The sequence below is a fragment of the Pituophis catenifer genome, unplaced genomic scaffold, assembly GCF_029215685.1.
Source record: "Pituophis catenifer annectens isolate HBS135680 unplaced genomic scaffold, rPitCat1.0.hap2 SCAF_2, whole genome shotgun sequence".
NCBI lineage: Eukaryota > Metazoa > Chordata > Lepidosauria > Squamata > Colubridae > Pituophis > Pituophis catenifer.
The window spans coordinates 278,667,412-278,684,403 of NW_027256882.1; positions in this window are offsets into that span (position 1 = coordinate 278,667,412).

The following is a 16,992-nucleotide window of genomic DNA, read 5'->3' on the forward strand; positions in this document are numbered from 1 at the left end:
GATGGCTAGCGGGACCACAGCAACAATTGGTGCTGCTGCTTACTCATCACACCTTCCCTCTTAATGAAAAATGGTGTTTTGTTTTCTTTTTTTCCAGATAACATTAAAAACGGCCATTGAGGGAAGTCATAATGGTGATAATGTGATTTCCAATTTTGTAGATTATTATTATCCATTTCTGTACCCCTTTGCTCACATACGGTGTGTAGCACCATTTGCAAATACTTTGCACCAGGGGTGGGTTCTAAAATTTTTTACTACCTGTTCTGTGGGCGTGGCTTATTTTGTGGGCATGGCTTGATGGTCATGTGACAATTCTTTAGGATTTAGCAGAGGTACTGGTCTACCAGGCTTTTAACTGCTTGCAGAGCTGTACTGGTCTACCCATTTGTTCTTGGAGGCACTGGTCTACTCATGTATTTTTGCAGGCACTGATCTACTCATGTATTTTTGCAGGTACTGGTCTACTCATTTGTTTTCTTTTAACACTGATCAGCTGTAGGGCGGCCCTTTGAAGCCCCACGGCAAGAGTTTAAACAGTTTTTTTCCCTCTAGCCATCAGCTGGGACTCAGGAGGCAGCAATAGATTGGGGGTGAGGCCAAATAAAAGATAAGAATAATGCAGGGGGCGGGGGGGGCGGGGGAGCAGAACCGGTTCGGTGACATCATATCGTCACTGCTACTGGCTCGGGAGAACCGGGCCAAATCGGGAGGAACCCACCACTGCTTTGCACTAATATGTAGCAGTTCAAGCATCAAATCCAGAAAGTACTTTTGTTACTTTGATGCAAATAAACAAGTATCACAATGAACAAAACATTCTTCTACAAGCACTCAAAGATTGCATTTTACTTATAAGATGCAAGAACCGTTTTTCTGAGGGGTGTGTTGCATCTTTGTGTGTCTGTGCTCACACACATATTTGTACACGTGTGTGTGTGTGTGTGTGTCTGTGTGTGGTTTTGTCTGTATCTATCCATCCATCTGTGACTAGGAACTAAAAGCAGTGAAAGTGAACTTAATTAAAATGAAGAAGGAATAGACGGTGAAAATTACTATATTGACAAGTACTGTAATAAAAACATTTTTTTCTTCTATTAGTGAACTGATTATCTGATTATATACAGTCTTCACACTTTTTAAAATCTTAATGTCTGAATTCTATAGGGTTCATTCCCAGGTAAATTCATATTTGCAGCTGTTGCTACAATTATTTTCCCACTTAAATTAAAAAACATAAACCATAAATAATTATATTTCCAGCATTCTGGTAATGTATTTTTTTAGATCCCTTTATGTAGAATACTCTTTGGGACAGAATTTTGTTACCCATACATTAACATATTAATTGTTGTGTGTACCACTCCTCCCTCAGGATCTCTGTATTATTTTAAATAGATTATACTGTTGTTTTAATCCATGTAAGACCCCCATTTGCAAGTGTGCACTTGAAAAAAATAAATTCATGCATAAATTCTGTTTTATTAAGGGGAGGAAATGTTATAAATGAAACCGATAAAAATATGCAACATATTAGACTTCTTTTTCTGTAACTTCATTGACACAGGCTCTATCTCTCATTTCAAGCAATTTTGAAGATCAAAATGCAACAACTTCCAACAAAACATTGTGCTCCATTTTTTTTCTTAATTAGATAAGTTTATTGTCCTCTATCTCCCTCTAGTGTCAATCGTTCAAAGTTCCATTATCATGTTTCCTCTTTAAAAACAGCCCCAAATTACCACCATTTCCCACGGGAGGAATTCTTCTAGTTAACTCAAAACTATAATTCCAAATCCATCTAAACTTAATCCATAGTTAACTTTCTAAAAATCCATATCCTAAGCACTCTTTTTATTTAATAAAGCACTTTTCTATTTAATAAAAATATTTTTTCAGAACTTTTAAAATTGTATTTAAAACTCTTTCTCCAAGGAGAAAGCAACCTACCCAATGTATGCAGTAAGAAATTGCCAGTCTGAAGGGTCCTAATATTTCCTGTTTAGTAAAAGAAATGCTCAAAAAGTGATTAAGAAATTAGACTTGGCTGAGTTTTATGTCTTTAAAAGACTACATTACAAATGTGACCCTGATGATATTCCTTAGCTCCCAGCCATTCAATTTATAAACCAATCACAAATAGCAATAGCACTTAGACTTATATACTGCTTCATAGTGCTTTACAGCCCTGTCTAAGTGGTTTACAACATCAGCATATTGCCCTCAACAATCTGGATCTTCATTTTACTGACCTCAGATGGATGAAAGGCTGAGTCAACCTTGAGACAGTCAGGATCGAACTGCTAGCAGTCGGCAGAATTAGCTTGCAATACTACATTCTAACCACTGTGTTACCATGGCTCTTATAATCACAAAACAACGATTCCTGTAATCTACTCACAAGGAGCAGCTGCCCGAAGTCATGTGGGTTATCTCAATGATCTCTCCTTCCTCTGAACATTTTTTTCCAGTACAGATCAAGCATCCAGCTGAGGTTTTCATTATAAGCAATGTCCTACTACCTGCAGGACATCAGCTCACCGTAGCTCTTGCCAGAAGTTGAAAAATACGCAACATTTTAGACTGATGGACATCACTAGGCTTTTGAAATACATCTTGGGTGCTTTGACAGAATAGCAGACCTGGTGGATGCAGCCATTCATTTAGTAGAATATAACCTTGCCACCTTCCTAGACTCACTGATCTCTCCTAGGTCAAGCTTACCTTTGTTATGTAATGTTTTCTGGAAAGGTAATGACTCTTCTAAATGAGGCTGAGTTGTAACAATTCACCGTTTTAATCTTTTGAGGATATCTACAGGGGCTTATATGAGTCCATACAAATGATGGTGGTAAAGTCCAGCAGCTTGCCTTTCTTTCTTTCTTTCTTTCTTTCTTTCTATCTTTCTTTCTTTCTTTCTTTCTTTCTTTCTTTCTTTCTTTCTTTCTTTCTTTCCTTCCTTCCTTCTTCCTTCCTTCCTTTCTTCCTTCCTTCCTTCCTTCCTTCTTTCTTTCTTTTGTCTGTCTGTCTTTCTTCTTTCCTTCCTTTCTTTCTTTCTTTCTCTCTCTTTCTTTCTCCTTCCTTTCTCTCTCTCTCTCTTTCTTTCTTCCTCCTTCCTTCCTTTCTTTCTCTCTCTTTCTTTTTTCCTTCCTCCTTCCTTCCTTCCTTCCTTCCTTCCTTCCTTCCTTCCTTCCTTCCTTCCTTCCTTCCTTTCTTCCTTCCTCTCTCTCTTTCTCTCTCTCTCTCTTTCTTTCTTTTTACATGATACTTAAGTGGATGAGATTAGTGGTGGGATTCAAATAATTGAACTGGTTCGCCCAGGGTCAAGTTGGATGTTGTGGGAGGCGTGGCCTATCCCTGTATTCCAGCTCTGCTGCAAATCTGAGACAAGCCTCCCGCGATGGCCAACCTGACCCTGAGTGAACCAGTTGTTAAATTACGCCCACCCCCGCTATCAAAGTGGATCCTGGGTGCTGTGCTGTGCTGCAATGGAGAAACGGCAACAGAGCAGCCGGCACGAGGGAAGAAGGAGTAGGGAGAAGAAAGAGGGTAAGTGGCCTTCTCCTTTCCTCGTACCGGCTGCTCTGTTGCCGATTTCTCCATTGCAGCACAGTGCAGTGCCCAGGATCCACTTTGATAGCCAGGGGGTGGTGTGTAATTTAACAACCGGTTCACCCAAACCAGTGCGAACCGGCTGAATCCCACCACTGGATGAGATGCTCTGGTACAAAAAAAGTAGATGGCTGCCCCTTCTAAAAACAGAGGTTGATCATCCAGAGTCCCTTGGTTGGCCACAATTCAATTGTTGTTACCAGTAGGTTCTCTTCACATTCTTTTAAAGACTACCATTCTCCATAAAATAAATACTTGAATAAATGTTATTACTTACAGAGTAGCTATATTAAAATATCATTAGTTTCATTTCTATTTTCATTATGTGGTTGTATTTTATCTTATTGTTAATTCGACTTAAACACTGGATGGAAGATGGATTCAGCCAGTAGTGGGTTGCTCCCGGTTCAGTCCGGTTCTATAGAACCGGTAATAAAACTGACGGGAGGCTCCGCCCACCCACCACGACATCATCATGGGTGATCTGCGGATGCGCAGAAGTGCACGCGTGCTCCCGTTGCAAACTGGTAGTAAAGGTAAGTAGAACCCACCCCTGGATTCAGCACATTAAGGAAGACAACATAAATACGGGAAGTGGTAGTCCCTTGCAATGCATAGCCATTTTCACTTCATTTAACCAACTTTCATGAATCGAACAGAAATGAACAGAAATGAAAAAGAGCTAAAAAAAGATAAGCTTGTTGGTGACGGTAGCCATGTAGTAGAATCCTTGTCCCTTTGATGTGCGTTGAAGGTACAACTGAAGGAGCTTTCATCATGTGATCATGGTTACATCTCAACTTTTTTGATGAACCTAATCAGCATAATCACTTTCTTTTATCAGTATTTATATATTTTAAAATTGATTCCATTTATTTTCCCATCTTGAATAAACATTCTCTGCAGCCACAGGATTTCATCCGTTTGGTCTCATTTGGGGAGTCTCCACTTCATACCCTTACGCCATATTGGCATATTTATCATCCATATAACTTATCATTCTTTTAATAATATAGCATTCTTATAATTATAATTACATAACAGATAATTATATAATACCGTCTGTGAGTTGGGTCACCATATCAATTTATTTAATAACACATAAGTAATAAACACATAATATCATATGGTTAGAATGCAGTATTGCAGGCTAACTCTGCCCACTGCTAGGAGTTTGATTCTCATTGGATCAAAGTGGACTCAGCTATCTGTCCTTCCGAGGTTGGTAAAATGAGGACCCAGATTGTTGGGGGCAATAGGCTGACTTTGTAAACTGCTTAGAGAGGGCTGTAATTGTGAGCCCCTTAACATCACTTAATGTTGTTAAGTGAGAAATTTGTTAAGTGAGTTTTGCTCCGTTTTACAACTTTTCTTGCCACAGTTGTTAAGTTGAATCACCGCAGCTGTTAAATTAATAACACGGTTGTTAAGTGAATCTGGCTTCCCTATGGACTTTGCTTGTCAGAAGGTTGCAAAAGGGATCACATGACCTTTGGACACTGCAACGGTCATAAGTATGATCCAGTTGCCAAGCATTTGGATTTTGATCACATGATCATGGGGATGCTGCGAAGGTTATAACTGTGAAAAATGGTCATAAGTCACTTTCTTCAGTGCCGTGGTAACTTGGAAGGTCACTTAATGAACTGTTATAAGTCAAGGACTACCTGTACTGTATAGCAATTGCTCTCACTCCTAGATATCTGAAGTTGATCAGTATCTCGATGTTTGGTTAAGTTGTGGTTGGGTGATGGCCATCAAGCTGTCCATCAGAAAGTAGCCTCAGGGTCCCTGACCCAACTCAGCTTTTCTCTCGATAAGCCTCCAAAATACTTTTCACAACTTGCCTCCAGAAGTTGTGAAATGTGAATGCTCCAACACTGGAAATTTTTAAGAAGATGTTGGATAACCATTTGTCTGAAGTGGTGTAGGGTTTCCTGCCTAAGCAGGGGGTTGGACTAAAAGACCTCCAAAGTCCCTTCCAACTCTATTATTCTATTCTATTCTATTCTATTCTATTCTATTCTATTCTATTCTATTCTATTCTATTCTATTCTATTCTATTCTATCCTATCCTATCCTATCCTATCCTATCCTACTCTACTCTACTCTACTCTACTCTACTCTACTCTACTCTTGTTCTGCCCCAGCTCCGGATTTCCTAGGATATTGACACACACCAACGGTGTGTTTATTAAGCAGCAAGAATAAACAAGACCGGCAAAGGTTGGCAACCAGCCCAGAAAACAAGATATGGTAAACCAAAATACTCTGATAATAAATACGAGTTGTTTCCAGCAAGAAAGCACTAGCTGCGTGCGACTTAAATAGGCTAAGGGAGTGGCCAATTATCCTCAAGCCCTACTCTCGAGTAGACCTCCTCCTGTTGAGTAGCCACTCCTGCCTTTTGGCAGCCCTGCGTGCTCGAGCATTGAGGAGAGGCTCTTCCACTTCGCTCTCTCCACTTGAAGAGGTTCCTCTCTGGAGGTTCTGAAGACCCTGGCTGAGTCTCTGCCTCTGGCACCACATCCTCTTCAGCCTCCTCACTGTCCGACATGAGCGCTAGCTGCGCAGGCTGCTGGCGCGACACCACACCAGCCTCCTCTTCGTCGGGATCAGCCACGATCCGCGCAAGCTGCTGGCGGGCCACAACAACTCTATTCTATTCTATTCTATTCTATTCTATTCTATTCTATTCTATTCTATTCTATTCTATTCTATTCTATTATTATTCTATTCTATTATTATTTTCAATATATTCTAAACATAATTGACAGACATGATTACAAGTAGTCTTTGGCCTATGACCAGAACTGAGCCCAAAATCTCTGTTGCTCAGCGAGACAGTTGCTAAGTGAGTTTTGCCCCATTTTACAACCTTTCTTGCCACAGTCGTTAAGTGAATCACCGCAGTTGTTAAGTGAGTAACATGGTTGTAAAGTGAATCTGGCTTCCCCATTGGCTTTGCTTGTCAAAAGGTCACAAAAGGTGATCGCCTATCCAACCATTATAAATATGAACCAGCTGCCAAGCGTCCAAATTTTATTTATTTATTTATTTATTGGTCAACAAGTACAAGGAAACAAGTAACAGTATATAGACATAAACATGGACCACATGAAAAAAATTGGCACAGATAAAAGGATATAAATAGGCAAAACATAGCCATAAACACACAGAATGATTACATACAGTATAAATGGGGACGCTAGGCCAGGGATGGTAGGCACGCTGGTGCGCTTATACACGCCCCCTTAGCGGTGGTGGGTTCCTCCCGGTTCGGTCCGGTTCGGCCGAGCCGATAGCGGTGATGATATGACATCACCGAACCCGTTCTCCCCTCGCCCTCCCACCCCCCGCCACATTATTCTTACCTTTTATTTGGTCCCACCCCCAATCTATTGCTGCCTCCTGAGTCCCAGCTGATGACTAGAGGGAAAAAAACTGTTTAAACTCTTGCCGCGGGGCTTCAAAGGGCCGTCCTACAGCTGATCAGTGTTAAAAGCAAACAAATAAGTCGGGTCATAAGTGCGAGGACCTTCCAGAAATGACTCTGACCAGCTAGCCACACCCACCTAGTCACATGACCTCCAAGCCATACCCACAAAATAAGCCACGCCCACAGAACCAGTAGTAAAAAAATTTAGAACCCACCCCTGCCCCTTAGGGACCTCTTAAGAAACATGGTCCACGGTAGACAGTTTAAGGTAAAAGGTATGGGGATTAGAGAGACTAACAACAGGATCAGGTAGAGTGTTCCAGACATTTACTACTCTATTGCAGAAGTCATATTTCCTACAATCAAGTTTAGAGCGAATTACATTGAGTTTGAATCTACTGATAGCCCTTGTGTTATTACGGTTGAAGTTAAACTACTCATTTACAGGTAGGACTTTCTGGTCCAGAATGTGGCCGCGCGGGTGGTTATGGGTGCAACTCGTTGCGCCCACGTGACACCCCTCCTGCGTGAGCTGCACTGGCTCCCAGTGGTCTTCCGGGTGCGATTCAAGGTGTTGGTTACCACCTTTAAAGCGCTCCATGGCATAGGACCCGGGTACCTTCGAGACCGACTTCTGCCACCAATAGCCTCCCACCGACCAGTCCGCTCCCACAGAGAGGGTCTCCTCAGGGTGCCATCGGCCAAGTTATGTCGGCTGGCGACACCCAGGGGGAGGGCCTTCTCTGTGGGAGCCCCAGCCCTGTGGAATGAACTACTCCCAGAAATACGTAAGATCTCCGACCTCCAGGTGTTTTGCTGCGCTCTGAAGACCCTGTTGTTCCGCCAGGCCGGGCTATTAACATAACATTTTAAATTGGGGTATTTTAAATTTCTGGGATTTTTAATTGGAGCCTAACTATTTAATGATTTTAAATTTTAATTATTGTTTTATTTCTGTGATTTTAAATAGGCTGTACACCGCCCTGAGTCCTTCGGGAGAAGGGCGGTATAGAAATAAAATTATTTATTTATTTATTTATTTATTTTACACAATCTTAGGAACTAAGCTTAGGTCGGAACGTAGACGGCGTATTTCGAGGCTATCCAGGCCTAAAATTTCAAGCCTGGTGGGATGGGGAATTTTATTTCGAGCAGAAGATTTGAGTGCATTTTGATCGCATGATCACAGGGAGGCTGCAAGGGTCATGTGGAAAATAGTCATCGGTCACTTCTTCAGTGACATTGTAATTTTGAACGGTCACTAAACGAATGGTTGTAATTTGAGGACTACCTGTACCTTCCTGCATTTGCTTTTCTAAGGCACAAAGCCAAGTTGGTATATTATAAGCTGCATCTTGCTCTAATTATCCCCGCAACTGAGAGGCAGAGCTGCTAATTTCCAAGGTGCCTAAAAGAATTTCTGATTATTGACTAATCCTTCCTAATCTCTTAAGGACTGCAGCAGTCGCCTCATGGTAATGCTGGACCCAGTTTTCCCAGGACAATCAAGTGGATGGTAATATCTTTTACAAGGGAGGAAACCCAAGTCAACCGTCCTGTTCAGAACAATTCTGTTTGCTGCTTTTGATTTTTATTGTACACAGAATGGACCAATTTGCTAAGTTTAGTTTCCTTTAGTACCTTTTATTCTTGAATACAAAAAACAAAAAGAAAGAAAAGAAAATGCAGTAAATCAGAAAATTATCTCTTTGTTAAAGTCCTAAAGATTTAGAAGAGCTTTAATTGATGATGATGACAATGATGATGATGATGAGAGATATACCGTAAATATATGAGGTGTGTATATATATGATATATAGCAATAGCAATGGCACTTAGACTTATATACCGCTTTACAGAGGGTTTTACAGCTCTCGCTAAGCGGTTTACAGAGTCAGCATATTGCCCCCAACAATTTTGGGTCCTCATTTTACCCACCTTGGAAGGATGGAAGGCTGAGTCAACCGTGAGCCTGGTGAAATTCAAACTGCCAAATTGCAGGCAGCCGGCAGTCAGCAGAAATAGCCTGCAGTTCTGCATTCTAACCACTGCACCACTGTAGCTCATATATGATATGTGTGTGTGTGTGCGCGCGCGTGTGCATGTATAACACTCAAGGCAGTGGGTATACCAGTGGTGGGTTTCTACCAGTTCGCCCCGGTTCCCACAAACTGGTAGCGGTGGCAGGAGGCTCCACACACCCGTCCAGACGTCATCATGGACATTCTGCGCATGCGCAGAAGCGCTGCGTGTACACGGTCACAGTTGCGAACCGGTAGCAAAGGTAAGTGGAACCCACCACTGGAGCATACCTAATACTCCTGCCTCCTATTTTCCACACAACAACAACCCTGCAAAGATGGATTGGGCTGAATTGGATGGTCCCAAATCATCCAGCTGCTCTTCATGCATAAGCAGGCCTAGAACTCACAGTCTCCTAGTTTCTAAGCCAGCACCTTAACCACTACAACAAATTGTTTCTGGTAATGGTTATGGTAGCTGTATTTCATAATAACCTCCCATAGATAATCAATGTCTATATATGACTCTTTCATTGGCTGCTAATGACATCAATGCTTAGGATACCTTGCTACTTTGGAGATTCTTAAATAAATAATGCTGCTACCAGTTACTGTATTCTCATAGAGTTTCTATACCTGAGATAAACAAAAATACCCCATCCCAGGTCACCAATACTGTTTTTTCTAGTTTCACCTGTGTCTATATCTATATTATATATTATATCTACATACAATATTTCATAGAAGGATGTGAATCTCTATACTTCAAATGTTGTCATTGCAAATGAAGGCAAATATACATTTTTCTAGAATAATGTTGCTGGATTCAATCTGAGTTGGTCACTGGGACCAAAAAATTATTCTTCCAAGCTTTTTGGCTTTTCCTGGAGCCCATCATCAGGAGAAGTTCCCTGATAATGAGCTCCAGCAGGAGCCCAAAAGCTTGAAATATTAAATCTTTGCTCCCAATGACCAACTCAGATTGAATCCTGCAATGTTGTCATTTTTCAAGTATCACCCTTGAAGAGTTACATTTAAATAAATACATGCAAATTAATGAACAATCTGTCAGAATAGAGCTGGAAGGGACTTTGGAGGTCTTCTAGTCCAACCCCCTGCCCAAGCAGAAGACCTATACAGGTGGCACGCGTAACCATATTGGTGGGCACATGAAGTCAGTGGGACTGGAAGTTGGCAAACGGGCCATTTTCGGCCTCTGGAGGGCCTCTGGGGGGATGGGAAGGCCGTTTTTGCCCTCCCCAGACTCCTAGAAAGGCTCTAGAGGCTGGGGAGAGCAAAAAATGGGCCTACTGTGCCATCGCATGCCAGGAGCGTGGGGAGCATGGGGGGGGGTCGCGTGCAAGTGTGGTGGCAGGGCGCATAGAATTATGGGTGTGGGCAGATGCACGCAAGCCCCCTCCCCCCCGCTCCTGACACACAATGGCAAAAAGGTTAGCCATCACTGCCCTATACAATTTGAGACAAGTGGCTGTCCAGTCTCTTCTTAAAAACCTCCAGTGATGAAGCACCCACAACGTCTGAAGGCAAAGCTGTTCCACTGGTTAATTGTTCTCACAGTTAGAAAGTTTTTCTTTCATTCCAGGCTGCTTCTCTCCTTGATTAGTTTCCATCCATTGTTTCTCGTCTTGCTTTCTGCTGCTTTGGAAAATAAGTTGAGCAATATAAAAAAGTTAACAAACTGATAATTCAAGAAAGCATAGGTCTCCTAGTATAAAAGTAGAAATGAATCTACCCAAACATCTGTAAAACTCACAATGGTTTCTCCTTCTTCTTTGCCTTTAGCATCCTGACTGGTTGCACATCTTTTCATTATTTCACAGAATAAAAACCACTGCATGAAACCGGTCCCAAACTCTTGACCTTTGAATTAAAATGTGACAGGAACATCTTGAAACTCTGAATTGAACGCATGTGGAGGTTCAGATGAGCTAATTAAATTTGTCAGCATAGATAGGATAAACATTTTTTGTGGTTTAAAAGGTCACAGAAGGGAATATAAGCAAAATCATCAAACAAGTAACTAACAAGATTCCCTTAAACTGAAAGACCGACTGGAGTTAACAGGTTCAAAATATAATTATCTAGACAATGGTTGGAAACTCAGGATAGGTGAGAGCTGGTCTATTTTTTTGCTCAGTATCTCATTATCTCTATTCCACAAGGTCAGTGATTTGTTCAGTGATGGATTTCAAATTTTTTTACTACCGGTTCTGTGGATGTGGCTTGGTGGGCATGGCTTGGTGGGCGTGGCAGGGGAAGGATACTATAAAATCTTCATTCCCTCCCCACTTCAGGGGAAGGTTACTGCAAAATTCCCATTTCCTCCCGATCAGCTGGGACTCGGGAGGCAGAGAATAGATGGGGGCAGGGTCAGTCAGAGGTGGTATTTACCGGTTTTCCAGAACTGGTCAGAACCTGCTGAAACCCACCTCTGGATTTGTTATATTTTTTATTTTTTATTTGATTTATATGCCACCCTTCTCCAGAGACTCAGGGCGGCTTACAATGCGCTAAGCAATAGCCTTCATCCTTTTTGTATATTTATACAAAGTCAGCTTATTGCCCCCACAACTGGGTCCTCAATTTACTTACCTTAGAAAGGATGGAAGGCTGAGTCAACCTTGAGCCTAGCGAGATTCGAACCTGCAGTAATTGCAGGCAGCTGGTCTTAATAACAGGGTGCTTTAGACCACTGTACTACCAAGGCTCTTTTATTGTTTTATTGTTTATATTGTTGATCATATTGTAGTGAAATGCACAGAACCAACTCTGATCTTAAGTAATGAACATATAATAGTAAAAATAAAAACATTCTCAAATCCACGAAGTCCTAACTTCACCACACGCATTTACATGGACTTCCCATGACAAACATATTTGCAGTGTTACTGTAGGTATGCCAATACAGATTTAAGTGTGATCAGTGTTCAGAGGAAAATTAGCCCGCTGAACCCCATCATGTGGACCTGCTGCCTCTCTCATTGGCCAAAAAAGCAGCTGCATAATTGGGGATTTTCATTCTTCTTACAGTTAATAGGATCTTTGGAGCTCAAAAACATCATCCCATCAAGATAAACGTCTTGGGTGCCCACTTTTAAGCAATCTGAATTCAATTAGGCTAATTAGAAAACAAGTAAAGAAGGATTGCATTAATGTAGCTTTACTGGGCGAAACTCAGAAATCTTTTATGAGACAAGCAGGAGGAAGAAAGAGGAGGGAAGCGATGCATTTTATAAATCACTGCGGTTTATTCACAAATGCCAGAAACCCAGCGACTTATTTAAATGCTTGCTCTTTTTGTAAATTAGATGATTATGTCTTCAAATAACAGATCTCATTAGAAGACTTAACATTTAAGAAAAGTATGAAGAAGAGCGAGAGCCTTCAGATAGCCAGGTTACAGACTAACGCTTTCATTTTTTTTCTCCCTGGAAACTGACTGGGAAAACAAGTGGAATTTTTAGATGTGAGCAAGTTTGGTGCCTGTTGTCCATTGCTATTTTTGAATACCTTGTCATCTCCATTCCAAACCAATCCTATAGATCTCTAGGAAGTGTGCAAGATTCTGTTTGGCATCAGATTCACTATATATTGACTAGAGTCCTGTCCCTTCTAGCTAATCAGGGCGATCAGGGAAGGGACAGGAATGTCCAAATAGCCAGTAATACTCCATGAACAAAAGGAAAGGTCTAACAGTTATGAAATAGGTGCCAGTCTGCCTGTTCTTCAAGAGATCACCCTTTGATGCAACATTGAAGAAGGTATGCAGTAAGCGTAAAGCATGAGCTTTATTGAGAAACCCAGAAAGCAGGAGAAAGAAACTTAATGTTGCCTCACCTTGACTCTTTTTGGTATAAGAGAGAGGTGGGGGAGCTATCAGACTTTCAAGACTGTGTTATTATAATCCAGAGGTTCTCTAGAACCGGTAGCGGAAATTTTGAGTAGTTCGGACAACCGGCAAATACCACCTCTGGCTGGCCCCAGAGTTGGGTGGGAATGGAAATTTTGCAATATCCTTCCCTCAGGAGTGGGGAGGGAATGGGGATTTTGCAGTATCCTTCCCCTGCCACACCCACCAAGACACAGCATGCCCACCAAGCCACGCCCACAGAACAGGTAGTAAAAAAGATTGAATTCCACCACTGTTATAACCTACAGTATATATCAATATATTAGGCCTGTAATATTTCTTGGCATCTCTGTTTTCTAATCTGGCTATCCTGAAGAGCTTGCAATCTGGAGATCTTTCTGAATTCAATTCAGATTCAATTCCTGATAGAAGAAACGGGTGGAAGTCACAGGCAGGAAGGCCTTTGCCTGGGTCCAGGGTATATGAGTTACAATTGTGGTCTCCAACCCCTAATCTATGGAATGGCACCAGTCCATGGAATGCCAGCAACTGGGCCATACAAACAAGCAAAACCCCATTCCCGGGATGCAAGCAGCATGCTAAACCATACCCCCTCCAGTCTGTGGAAAAACCTTTCTCTATGGAACCATTCCCTGGTACTGAGAACAGACACCCATCTCTCATTTTCATCGTCTCTCATTTGAATTACTGTGATGGTACTTTCATGAGGTTGCATCAGACACCACTTAGAAACTTCAGTCAGTGCAAAATGAAATGATCCATGTTAATAATACCATGCCACACCACTGCTGTGGGAATGAATTGGTTCTTCTTTTTGTGCCATATCCGTTATCAGATGTTGGCGATTATGTTGGCAAATGTATTGGTTACTAGTGTATTTCTTTATATATATATATACTGTATATATATATATATTTCTTTTCTTTTCTTTTCGTAGGCCTTTATGTGTATTTCTCTTTAGCCAGGTTCTTCCTACGTAAACCAAGATTTTTATGCAGCCCTAGTTCAGTGAAATCACAATCCACTAGTTTCTAGGCTTTTTTCAGGCAGCCAGCAAGCACCCCAATGGGCAGCAGGGTGCTTGCTGGCTGCCTGAAGAAAAAAAGCCTAGAAACTAGTGGATTGGGATTTCACTGAACTAGGGCTGCATAAAAATCTTGGTTTACGTAGAAAGAACCTGGCTAAAGAGAAATACACACACACACACACACACATATAATTTTGTGTGTGTGTGTGTGTGTGTATGCAACTGCTTGAGGGCTCCTGGATTGGAGCTGAAAGGCGAAAGGAATGCAGTATGCTCCCTCCCACATGCTGGGGTAGACCAGGTGCCTCGATAGAAAAACACTTTATATATATAAATTTTATTTTAATACAAACAATCCATCTTCCATTAAACAATGTGTCATCAGGGTACAAATGTCTTGTGCAATAACAATTAAAATTTACAGCCATATTATTTGTCTACTCTTAACTTAATACTGATATACATAGCAGGTTACTGGTGTATTTCTAAAGGGAATTCAAAGTCATAGAATCCCAGAATTTGGTGAGACCACAAAATAGACAAAATAACAGAAAATGAAGACGCTAAAGTGGTCTGGGACTTTAGAATACAAACAGATAAGCTTCTGCTCCATAGGCACACCAGAGATAACAATTTTCGATAATGAAGACAAAAAGGTCTAGCTAATAGACATTGCCACCAGTTCTTCCTTGCGGGCAAGCGGTATTGCTTGCAGATATTCCAGTCCACGATTACTGCTACTTTGTCATGCTGTTTGTAAGCAGTCTGTGAGATCTTGTGTCAGCAGCTAACTGTGTGATCCAGTTTCTTCAGCTTCTTTGCAGAGACAGCATTTGCCATCTGTTGCTGTCATCTCAATTCTGGCATTTTTTCTTCTTCTTATTTTTATTGCTTAACTGGCCAAAATCTCTGCAAATTGATGGAACGTAAAAGAGTTTAGAATTCTTATATAAAATTGTGCAAAACGATGGTTAGGAACATCGACATTTCAATGGTCTTTCTTGATCTCACAACATTTCATCCATTTATAAATATGTTTGTGTTGATATGTATCCATACCCAACTGACATACACACTTATCATTATATGGATACCGTGTAACAAAAATACATGGTAAAATCAGAGGGTTGCTAACCGATGGCTTTTGCAGTGATCCTCAAAAAGTTTCCAGAGGTGATAAAATAATTTGCAAAGAGGAGACTGGAAAGTACTAATTAAGCTTTTGGACTGAGAGGGCACAGAAATGTTTGCATAGATGCAGATACAGAGTGACATGATGATGTAGATATATGTATTCACACTTGTGGGTTTTATTTTACTTTATTTCTAATTAGACTTTCATGGCAGCTCAGTTGGAAAGATTCAGAGCAGATTATATTAAGAACACCATAAAAACAGGCTTAGGTAGCCCAAGCTACCCAATTAGGACCAAACACACTCATTAGGCACAATGTGCTGACTGTCGAGGGAGGGGGAAAGGGTGTCAAAACCTGGGAAATGGGGAATAAACTGAGATACCTTGGAAGAAGCCTGCTAAACCCACTGCAGCAATGCAAAGAAACATCCCACACTGCAAAAGTTGGTTGCAGCTTCGTCTATTAAAAAAAAAAATTCTAAACCAACCGTTCCTATCAACCATCTCCTCCCACGTATGACTGCAACTTGCTGCTATATCCTTACGTTTTATATTGATTGTTTCCTAGTATGATTTGATTGCTTATTTGTACCCTATGACTATCATTAAGTGTTGCACCTTATGATTCTTGACGAATGTATCTTCTCTTTTTATGTACACTGAGAGCATATGCACCAAGACAAATTCCTTGTGTGTCCAATCACACTTGGCCAATAAAGAATTCTATCTATCTATCTATCTATCTATCTATCTATCTATCTATCTATCTATCTATCTATCATCTATCTATCATCTATCTATCTATCTATCTATCTATCTATCTATCTATTTACCTACCTATCAATCTACTTACCTACCTACCTACCTACCTCCTACCTACCTACCTATCTATCCACTTACCTATCTATCTATCTATCTATCTACTTATCTATCTATCTATCTATCTATCTATCTATCTATCTATCATCTACTTACCTATCTATCTATCTACTTATCTATCTATCTATCTATCTATCTATCTATCTATCTATCTATCTATATCTATCTCTGTCTTCTACCTACCTACCTACCTACCTACCTATCTATCCCAGCTGTGCATAAATCAGAAAATCAAGAATGTTTCCTGCTTCCCACCAGAAAGAGGAAGCAAGTGGAAGCAGGAAAAAAAAAAGCAGGATTTTGCAGAAGCAGGAACTGAAGATGGAGGAGAGACGGTGAATCTTTTTAGGAGTAGCCTAAAAAAGGAAACACAGGGGCAAGAACAAACAGGACAAAAATCTAGCACAAGTGATGAAGATATCAGGAATTTTTCCAAGTTCTTCAAATCAGGAGCTGGGTGGCATTGATAGAACGCCTTTAAAAAAAAAAAAGAAAGGAAAAAAAAAACCAGAGTTGAAAAGACAACATATTAGGAACATTGTACCAGCTATTCACAGGCACTACTGGGTTCCCCAAATTACACAGCAACTGGGATGGGGCACAATGCTCCCCAGCTGGAGGCTTTGAGCATCCGTGGTTGCCACTACAATGTGGATGACCTGCTGTTTGAAACCAGCACAAAAGGCATCCCCAGGACTTACTGGTTCGATCCCGCCCCCCCTTTTTCAAAGCAACCAGCTCTTTTCTCTTTTTTCCTCCCATAATAAAAACAGACTTGCCCAGCAATACTAGGAAAAGCAGGGCAACCGGTGGGAAGAATTAATTGATGGAAACAAAGCCTATTAGTCCTTTAACCACATGTGGGCAGAAGCTTAGGGGAAATACTGCCAATCTTGGTTTAGGAGAAGATCAGCCAGGCTGGGATTTTCAGGTTAAAACGACCTCCCTGCCAGCCTCCAGCAGCAGTTCGTTGTTTACATGAGTTTC